Source organism: Triticum aestivum, chromosome 4B (assembly GCF_018294505.1).
Source record: "Triticum aestivum cultivar Chinese Spring chromosome 4B, IWGSC CS RefSeq v2.1, whole genome shotgun sequence".
In the NCBI taxonomy this organism is placed as follows: domain Eukaryota; kingdom Viridiplantae; phylum Streptophyta; class Magnoliopsida; order Poales; family Poaceae; genus Triticum; species Triticum aestivum.
Window position 1 is genome coordinate 244,805,890 of NC_057804.1, and position 9,723 is coordinate 244,815,612.

Below are 9,723 nucleotides of genomic sequence, written 5' to 3' on the forward strand. Positions count from 1 at the left end.
ACAATTTCCGTTTCGGGTAACTTTTGGTTGGGCGCTCGAGGCCGTATTCCTCGGCGGCCAGGACATTATTCCATCTGTCATTGAGTAGATCTTGATCACCTTGAAGCTCTTGCTGCTTCTTTTTTAGGCTCCTTGCAGTGGCTATTAGCCAGCGCTTAAAGCGCTCCTAATCGATGGGCTCCTCAGGCATGATAAAGTCTTTGTCGCCGATGCTCGCCTCATCCTCGAAGGGTTGAAGAAAATTACTATCCTCCGAGTCTTCGTTAACGGCCTGTTCATTAGGGCTGACCCACCCATCCTCCTGTTCATCCTGTTCAGAAGTTGGATCAACGGGGTCTTCATTGTCTTCGGCATCGTCTGGAGTATTATTTTCTCCTGTGCCAGTATTGCTGTTTTTTCCACGGCGTGGTTTACAGTGGCGCTGCTGATGTCGGTGCTTTGGCTGTATCTCAGGAGGCTTATCCTTGACTGGATCCTTTTCATTGTCACTGTTGTCCTCTTTGGGTGTATCCACCATGTATACGTCATACGAGGAGGTGGCTATCCAACGCCATGTAAGCGGTGGTTTTTGTGCCTGCTCCTCTCCGGCATCGTCGTCCATACCATCGATGTCTTCGGACCCGTAATGGAGCATGCCGGTTAAGTCTTCGATAGTGGCTATGAAGTGGGTGGTGGGTGGGAAGCAGAATTCGCCATCATCAGCTTCCAATCCAAACCGGATATAGTTCGGCTGAGAGTCCCCTGATAAGGAGAGGGCTTTTAATGAGTTTAGCACATCGCCTAAAGGTGAGTGCCAGAAGATGTCCGTGGAGCAGAATTCAACGATCAGCGCCTGATCAGGTTCGATGGGCGCGGATGCAAGCGGTTCGGAACCTATGGCTAGAGACGAATCTGAGGTTTCGGTGACACAGGCCCCGCTCGAGGTTGGATCTGTGTGCGGCTCTAACACCACTGAGTCTGCGGCTTTCGCGGCGGGGTTGAGCTTGCCGTCCTCAGATGGCGCAATCTTCTCCGGATCCAGGGCCAGACCTGTTATAGGCGCTATATCATGGCACGGTCCGATGATAGATTTATGTCATGTTCATCGTGGTGGCAGGGAGCGGCTGCCATGGGCTCAAATCCGTCGAAGATCAAGTCTCCGCGGATACCGGCAATGTAATTCAAGCTTCCAAACCTGACCTAATTGCCTGGGGCGTAACTGTCGATCAGCTCTAGATGGCCAAGCGAGTTTGCCCGCAGTGCGAAGCCGCCGAATATGAAGATCTGTCTAGGGAGGAAAACCTCCCCCCTGGACTGCATTGTTGTAGATGATTGACGGAGCCATCAAACCTTTTGGTGGCGATGCAACGGAACTCTCAATGAAAGCACCAATGTCGGTGTCAAAACTGGCGGATCTCGGTAGGGGGTCCCGAACTGTGCATCTAAGGTTGATGGTAACAGGAGCCGGGGGACATGATGTTTACCCAGGTTCAGGCCCTCTGTATGGATGTAATACCCTACTTCCTACTTGATTGATCTTGAGGAATATGAGTATTACAAGAGTTGATCTACCACGAGATCGTGATGGCTAAAACCCTAGAAGTTTGGCCTGCATGATTATGATTGCCTCTATGGACTAAGCCCTCCTGTTTATATTGACACCGGAGGGGACTAGGGTTGTACAAAGTCGGTTACAGAGAAAGGAATCTTCATATCCGGGCGCCAAGCTTGCCTTCTTCGCCAAGGAGAGTCCCATCCGGACACAGGTTAGAGTCTTCGGTCTTGTATTTTCACGGCACATCAGTCCAGCTCATGCTACATAGTCCAGTCGTCCGAGGACCCCTTAATCCAGGACTCCCTCAGTTGTTCTTGCCTTGGAGCGTCGGGATTGGCTTCAGCAAGCTTCTTGTTCTTCTTTGCAGCAAGCTTGGGGTCGATGCCTGGACGCCCAACTGCCTTTCTCTTCTCAGCCTCATTGTGCGCTTGCACACACTTTTGTGCATAGTACTTCATGTGCTCGCGTGAGACTTTGGCTTCTTCATGCTTCTTGTTGAACTGGTTCTTCAGGTCATGCATCATTTGCTTGAAGTTTTGCACATCAGCAACACTGAGCCTTGCCATGTGCTTCGTGAACTGCGCCTTCTCATAATCGATCTTGTTCTTTAGCTCAACAATTTTCTGAGCAATGGCAAGTTCGTTGTCAATGGGACCTTGAAAAGTCACGCTAATGTCCACTAGCAGCTGCAAATCATCAATGTTGATGTTCTGATTCTAAAACCATTCATCAATGAAGTTGTTGAGAATGTCAGCATCAAACAGAGGCAGATCCTGGAAGATCTCAGCCTCCTATTTGCTCTTCATCAACTGTTCCAAACCATCATCTGCAAGATCTTCATCACTTGACATATCAATGGTGTTGTTTCCATTTTGCAGAACGGCAGCAGGAGTGAGTGCTTGTCCAGAGACCTTCTTGCACTTTTGTTTCTTTGTTCTCTTGGAGATACGGTACTGATCTTTAGACTGCACACTTGTTTCAGGCAGTGCAGTTTTCAATGGCTTCACAGTCGAAGCTTTTGGAGCAGCAGCAGAGGGCTTTGAATCTTTTGACTTCTTCTTCCGCTTTGGTGGTGCCGGAGCATCCTCAGAGTCTGCATCTTCAGCAAATTGCTCCACTTTGGCCCTCTGGCAACAATGTGTGATAGAAGCCCATCGAAGTTAGTGAAGGGGCCAATCATGTTCTCATTGGCTTCACGGGTGCCATCAGACCTTGGAGAAGACGGACCAGTGTTGAAGTCGAGTCTGAAGTCCTTCGTGTTCTTGGTGGCAGACTCCTTGGCAAACTGGAAGTTGCGCTTGAAGAGATCGTCGTCTCGACACCATTCAAGAGATGATGGGTTAACATTTTCTGGCTAAGGTCCTTGGACCATGCATGGATAGAAGTCTTGAGCAATAGCTTCAGGCTTCGTCTTTGGTTGCAAATTCTTGTACAGAATATCGCCCCATGAGCACTTAATAGAATTCTTTTCTGCATACTCAAGTGTGACGAAGTTGTATTTGAACCACTGTTCAGCCCAATATCTTCGTATCCATTGGATTCTGGTCTTGCACTTAGTGTAGCTTTCCTCAGGATCAGACTTGTTGAGCTCATACAGATCTGGTGGCAGGTCTAGAGCAGTATTGCCACGATGTTTCCTGCCACCTTTCCTTGCTTATTTTTCAGTTGCCATACTATTTAGATAGATAGGCTTCAAACCAGTGAAAGATTTCTGATGACTTGTCAGACAAGAACTGGCTTCAGGAGATTCAGTGTGCCGCTGTAAGAATTCTGCAAATGAATGCAGACTATGAGAACTAAGGGATTCTCCCACGGACATGTACCTGTGACATCATTAGAGATGCGAGGGAAGGGGAAGAGGTCATATACATTCTTAGAAGATTTTGAAGATAAATCAGTTAGAAGACATTGACCTCATAGTGTGAAGACATTCACTTATTTGAAGTGAGTTGGTTCTAGATTTGTACGAATCCAAGAATAAGTACAAGTGAGGAATCCAACTAGTTGTGAAGCATACATGAATATACTTTGCAAGATATTAGATTTAGAAGAAGAAAGATCCAGATTTGGAAGTGCAAAAACCAATTTTGGGTGAAGTGGACGGATTTGATAGATTGAAAAAGCGGTAAAAAGTGAGTTTTATTTACCACTTGGCGAATTGCTAGACAAGGCAGAAAGGATGCCAAGCAGTCCAATCTCCCGTGCCCTAACTTGGAGATGGAAGACACCTATGGAGGTGACGGAGAAGACGAGTTCCGCGGCCGGCGTGAGCACGACGTCTAAGAAGTCGCGGTAGCTAAGCACTTCGTGTTCGGTGTCGACTCGAGATAGCGGTGGTGCTAGGGTTTGAGCGAGATGGCGAGGTGGAAGACGAGATATTGACCGTGCAGGTGTATATTTATAAGGAGGAGGACAGCGCATCACAATTACACAGGTGCCCCTGGCGGTTCACATCTGGTGCACACGTGGCATACATGCAACTTGTCTAGAGTTGAGCGATGTTCCCACGCAAGCCTGGATTGTCGGGTGGTCATTCCCGCTTCTTCGGTTTTCATACAAAAAGATAAGTCATTAAAAACAGTTTTAGATGTGTGTCTCTGTATCTTCAGCTGACAAGACAAAGTGAAGACATTCGACACATGTCAATAGAATGTATATGACTAGACAGAAAGAATTTGAGGGAGTAGCACAGATGGGGTTAGGGTCCGATCACATTCACTTAGATCAAAAGAATAGCAACTTGAAGACATAGCTATAAGTGAATGCTGTAGTGGACAGAACACACACACACAGATATATATATATATATATATATATATACATATATACATATATATATATATACATATATACATATATATATAGGGATTGATTCGTCACCCTGGGTGAGGAATAGTTATTCTTCACCCCCCCCCACTTTTTTTACATCAATGCACCATAAATTTATGATCAGTAAATTTTGCCTTATTTCATACGTAAAAAGAGAATGTAAGAAAATATATAATCACCGTAAAAAATATTTTACCTTACGTAAAATTACAGACATAAATATATAGTGTAAAATATACATAAAATATAATTTTTCTGATCTTATGACCACTATTTTGTTTTCTTATGTCAAAATTTATGTAGTGAATCGATAGGAATGTAAATATTTGTACTCGAAATATAATTTAGTTGTGAAATGATCATAAGGTTACCTCGTGTGAAGAATAACTTATTCTGCACCCTATGTGATAAATAGTACCACAGAACTAGTTAAGGCTTGCTAAACATTTAACAGTTTAAATGTAAGTAAAAAATATGAAATAAATAGGGGAGCCTCACTCTAATATAATAAGATGATATAACGGTGTGATTGTGAAAATATGCATTTATGTGTCCTCAGCGAAAAGAACAAGTATTTCAACTCATTGCAGGATCAATATATATTGAAACATTTGTTCTTTTTGTCAAGGACACATGCAGTCATATTTTTTCAATCCCTCTATTGGATCATGTTATATTATAGTTGTGTTGGTTCAATATTTTTTTCAGGATTTTTGAGAACTTTTACACCATTGAAAACCTTAACTAGTTTTGTGGCAAGCTGTTGTAGAAAATTCTATATATATATATATATATATATATATATATATATATATATCATCGAAGATGAATCAATATTGCGAAGATATAGATCTTGAGAGAAAACAATGTCGAAGACAATCCAAATATGAAGATATTGCAATCATGACGCCAAATGATAATCTTCAAGAAAGTGTGGTGGTGGCGTTACCCACCGTATAGGAAATATTAAACCCAGACATGGCGCACAATTACCGTGGCGCTCCAAAGTCAAATTCCACATTAATGTATACACACTCAGAGGGTAAGTCTTCATTTATTGAAGAAATACATTACTTCATGTGTTGCACATCTAAGTCATAAACATGCATAAGCATTAGGATGTGTGTCCATTCACTGGACATTCGAGGATTCTAAGATATTTGGCTCACACCGCAACTTACAAAACATTTTCTCATCCAAGGGCTTTGTGAAGATATCTGCCAGTTGCTCTTTAGTGTTGACGTGAATGATATCAATATCTTTCTTGATAACATGATCTCTGAGAAAGTGATGATGAATTTCAATGTGCTTTGTCTTCGAGTGTTGAACTGGATTCTTGGAAATCTTGATGGCGCTTTCATTGTCGCAGAACAGTGGCACATTCTTCATGTTGATGTCATAGTCCCTGAGAGTTTGCTTCATCCAGAGAAGCTAAGCATAGCAAGTCCCAACAGCAATGTATTCAGATTCAGCAGTGGAGAGAGATACACAATTCTCCTTCTTTGAAGACCAACAGACAAGAGATCGTCCAAGGATGTGACATGTGCCTGATGTAGACTTGTGATCAAGTTTGTCACCACCATAATCAGCATCTGAGTATCCAACTAGATCAAACGCTGAGCCCTTTGTGTACAATAATCCTAGTGTTGGGGTGTGAGCCAAATATCGAAGAATTTGCTTCACTGTGAGGTGATGTGATTCCTTTGGTGCCGCATGGAATTGGGCACACATGCAAACGCTAAGCATGATATCAGGCCTAGATGCACATAAGTACAATAAAGAACCAATCATGGAGTGGTATACCTTTTGATCGAACTCTTTACCATTTTCGTCAGGGCCAAGATGGCTTTTGGTTGGCATTGGCGTCGTCTACCCTTTGCAGTCTTGCATTCCAAACTTCTTCAGAAAGTCTTTGAGGTGTTTTTCTTGTGATATGAACATGCCATTTCACCGTTGATGGATTTGAAGACCAAGGAAGAACTTCAGCTCTCCCATCATGTACATCTGGTTTTGCTCTTGCATCATGTATCCAAACTCATCACTGTATCTCTTATCAGTGCAGCCGAAGATAATGTCATCCACATATGTTTGGCACACAAACAGTTCACTATCATATGTCTTCGTGAAAAGAGTGGGATCTAGAGAACCAGGTTTGAAGCCTTTGCTCTTCAGTAATTCTTTGAGTGAGTCATACCAAGCGCGAGTTGCTTGTTTGAGGCCATACAGAGCCTTGTTGAGCTTGTAAACCATATCAGGATGCTTTGGATATTCAAAGCCAGGCAGTTGAGCAACATACACTTCTTCGATTTTGCCATTGAGGAAGGCACTCTTCACATCCATTTGGTATAGAAGAATGTTGTGATGGTTGTCATAGGCTAGCAGTAAGGGAATGGCTTCAAGCCTAACTACGGGAGCAAAGGTTTCATCAAAGTCAATTCCTTCCACTTGTGTGTAACCTTGAGCAATGAGGCGATCTTTGTTTCTGACAACTTGTCCAAGTTCATCTTGCTTGCTACGATAGATCCATTTGGTGCCAATGATATTGTGCTCCCAGACATTATTCTGCTCAAACAGTTGAAACTTTTCTTGCATAGCTTGAATCCATTCAGGTTCCATGAAGGCTTCTTCGACTTTCTTGTGTTCAGATATAGAGACAAATGCAAAGTGGTCGCAGAAGTTTGCTAGTTGCATAGCTCTTGATCGAGTAAGAGGACCTGGTGCATCGATGCTATCAATAATCTTCTCAATTTGGACTTCATTTGCAACTCAAGGATGAACTGGACAAAGATTTTGTTCAGGGTGACTGTTGTCTTCATCTTCAGAATTAGCTTCAGACTGAGTATTGTCTTCGTGTTGATTAGATGCAGAAATGATGATCTCGTCCTCTGCCTATTCCTCGGTGGGTATGATTTCTCCAGTACCCATTAGCTTGATAGCTTCACCTGGTGTAGCTTCATCTAGCACATTTGGCAGGTGCTCTCCTTGCGAGCGGTTAGTCTCATCGAACCGCACATCTACAGTTTCAACAACATTATAGTGAAAGAGGTTGAAGACCCTATAGGTGTGTGAATCATTTCTGTAACCAAGCATAAAGCCTTCATGTGCTTTCGGTGTGAATAGAAGTGTGATGTGGATCCTTGATCCAGCACCTAGCACCAAAGACTTTGAAGTAACTGACGTTTGGCTTCTTACCAGTCAGAAGGTCATAAGATATCTTCTTGAAGAACTTGTGAAGATAAACTCTGTTGATGATGTGGCATGCAATATCAATGGCTTCAGGCCAGAATTTTCTTGGAGTTTTGTATTCATTGAGCATCATGCGTGTCATCTCATTGAGCGTTCTGTTCTTGCGCTCCATGATGCCATTCTGTTGTGGTGTGTATGGATGCGTGATGCCCAAAGTATCAAGATAAATGTCAACGTGGTGTTCTTTAAGTCAGTGCCATTGTCATTCCGAATGTGCTTGATCTTGACGCCATAATTCGTCATGGCTCAATTTGCGAAGCGTCTGAAGAGATGCTCCACCTCATTCTTATAGAGAATTGTGTGTACCCAGGTGTATCTCGAATAATCATCAACAATAACGAAGCCATAGAGATGTGAAGTGGTAGTAAGGGTAGAGTAGTGAGTAGGACCAAATAAGTCCATGTGAAGCAACTCGAAGGGACATGAGGTAGTCATGATTGTCTTCGAGGGATGCTTGGCACTAGTCATCTTCCCACGTTCACAAGCACCACATAGATGATCCTTCTTGAACTTGACGCCCTCGATGCCAATGATGTGCTTCTTCTTCACGAGAGTGTACAAGTTTCTCATGCCTGCTCTTTCTAGCCGACGATGCCATAGCCAACACTCTGAAGCCTTTGCTAGAAGACATACAACAAGCTGTGGTCCTGCTGAGAAATCTACCATATACAGATCACCTCTTTGATAACCTTTGAACACTAGAGGTTTGTCAGGTTCCATTAGCATAAGACAACAATATTTTCCAAATATCACAATCATATTCAGATCACAGAGCATTGATACAGTTAAGTTGTATCCAAGGGATTGAACAAGCATCACTTTATCAATGTGCTGATCATTTAAGATAGCAACTCTACCAAGACACAACACCTTGCTTTTACCAGTGTTAGCGAATGTGATGTGGCTTTTAGTAGATGGATGTAGGGTTGAATCCATGAGAAGACTTCGATCACCAGTCATATGGTTGGTGCAGTGATGTCTGCTACACAACCTTCTTCTTTGTAGACGTTGTTGGGCCTCCAAGTGCAGAGGTTTGTAGGACAGTAGCAAATTTCCCTCAAGTGGATGACCTAAGGTTTAATAATCCGTGGGAGGCGTAGGATGAAGATGGTCTCTCTCAAACAACCCTGCAACCAAATAACAAAGAGTCTCTTATGTCCCCAACACACCCAATACAATGGTAAATTGTATAGGTGCTCTAGTTCGGCGAAGATATGGTGATACACGTGTAATATGGAGTATAGGTTTTTATAATCTAAAAATGTAAAAACAGCAAGGTGGCAAGTAACAAAAGTGAGCGAAAACGGTATTGCAATGCTTCGAAACAGGGCCTAGGGATCATACTTTCACTAGTGCAAGTTCTCTCAACAATGATAACATAATTAGATCATATAACAATGCCTCAACATGCAACAAAGAGTCACTCTAGAGTCACTAATAGTAGAGAACAAACGTACAGATTATGGTAGGGTACGGAACCACCTCAAAGTTATTCTTTCCGATCAATCCATTGGGCTATTCCTATAAGTGTCACAAACAGCCCTAGAGTTCGTAGTAAAATAACACCTTAACACACAAATCAACCAAAACCCTAATGTCACCTAGATACTCCAATGTCACCACAATTATCCGCGGGTTTGATTATACGATATGCATCACACAATCTCAGATTCATCTATTCATACAAAAACAAAGAACTTCAAAGAGAGCCCTAAGGTTTCTACCAAAGAGTCAAAAAGAAAATGTGTGACAACCCCTATGCATAAGTGCACAAGGTCACAAAACCTGCACGTTGAACACCAAAACATATATCAAGTAGATCACGTGAATATCCCATTGTCACCACAGATAAGCACATGCAAGGCATACATCAAGTGTTCTCAAATCCTTAAAGACTGTATCTGATAAGATATCTTCAATGGAAAACTCAATCCATTACAAGAAGGTAGAGGGGGAGAAACATCATCAGATCCAACTATAGTAGAAAATCTCTTCGTACATCAAGATCATGCCAAATCAAGAACACAAGAAAGAGAGAGATCAAACACATAGCTACTGGTACATACCCTCAGCCCCGAGGGTGAACTACTACTTCCTCATCATGGAGAGCGCCG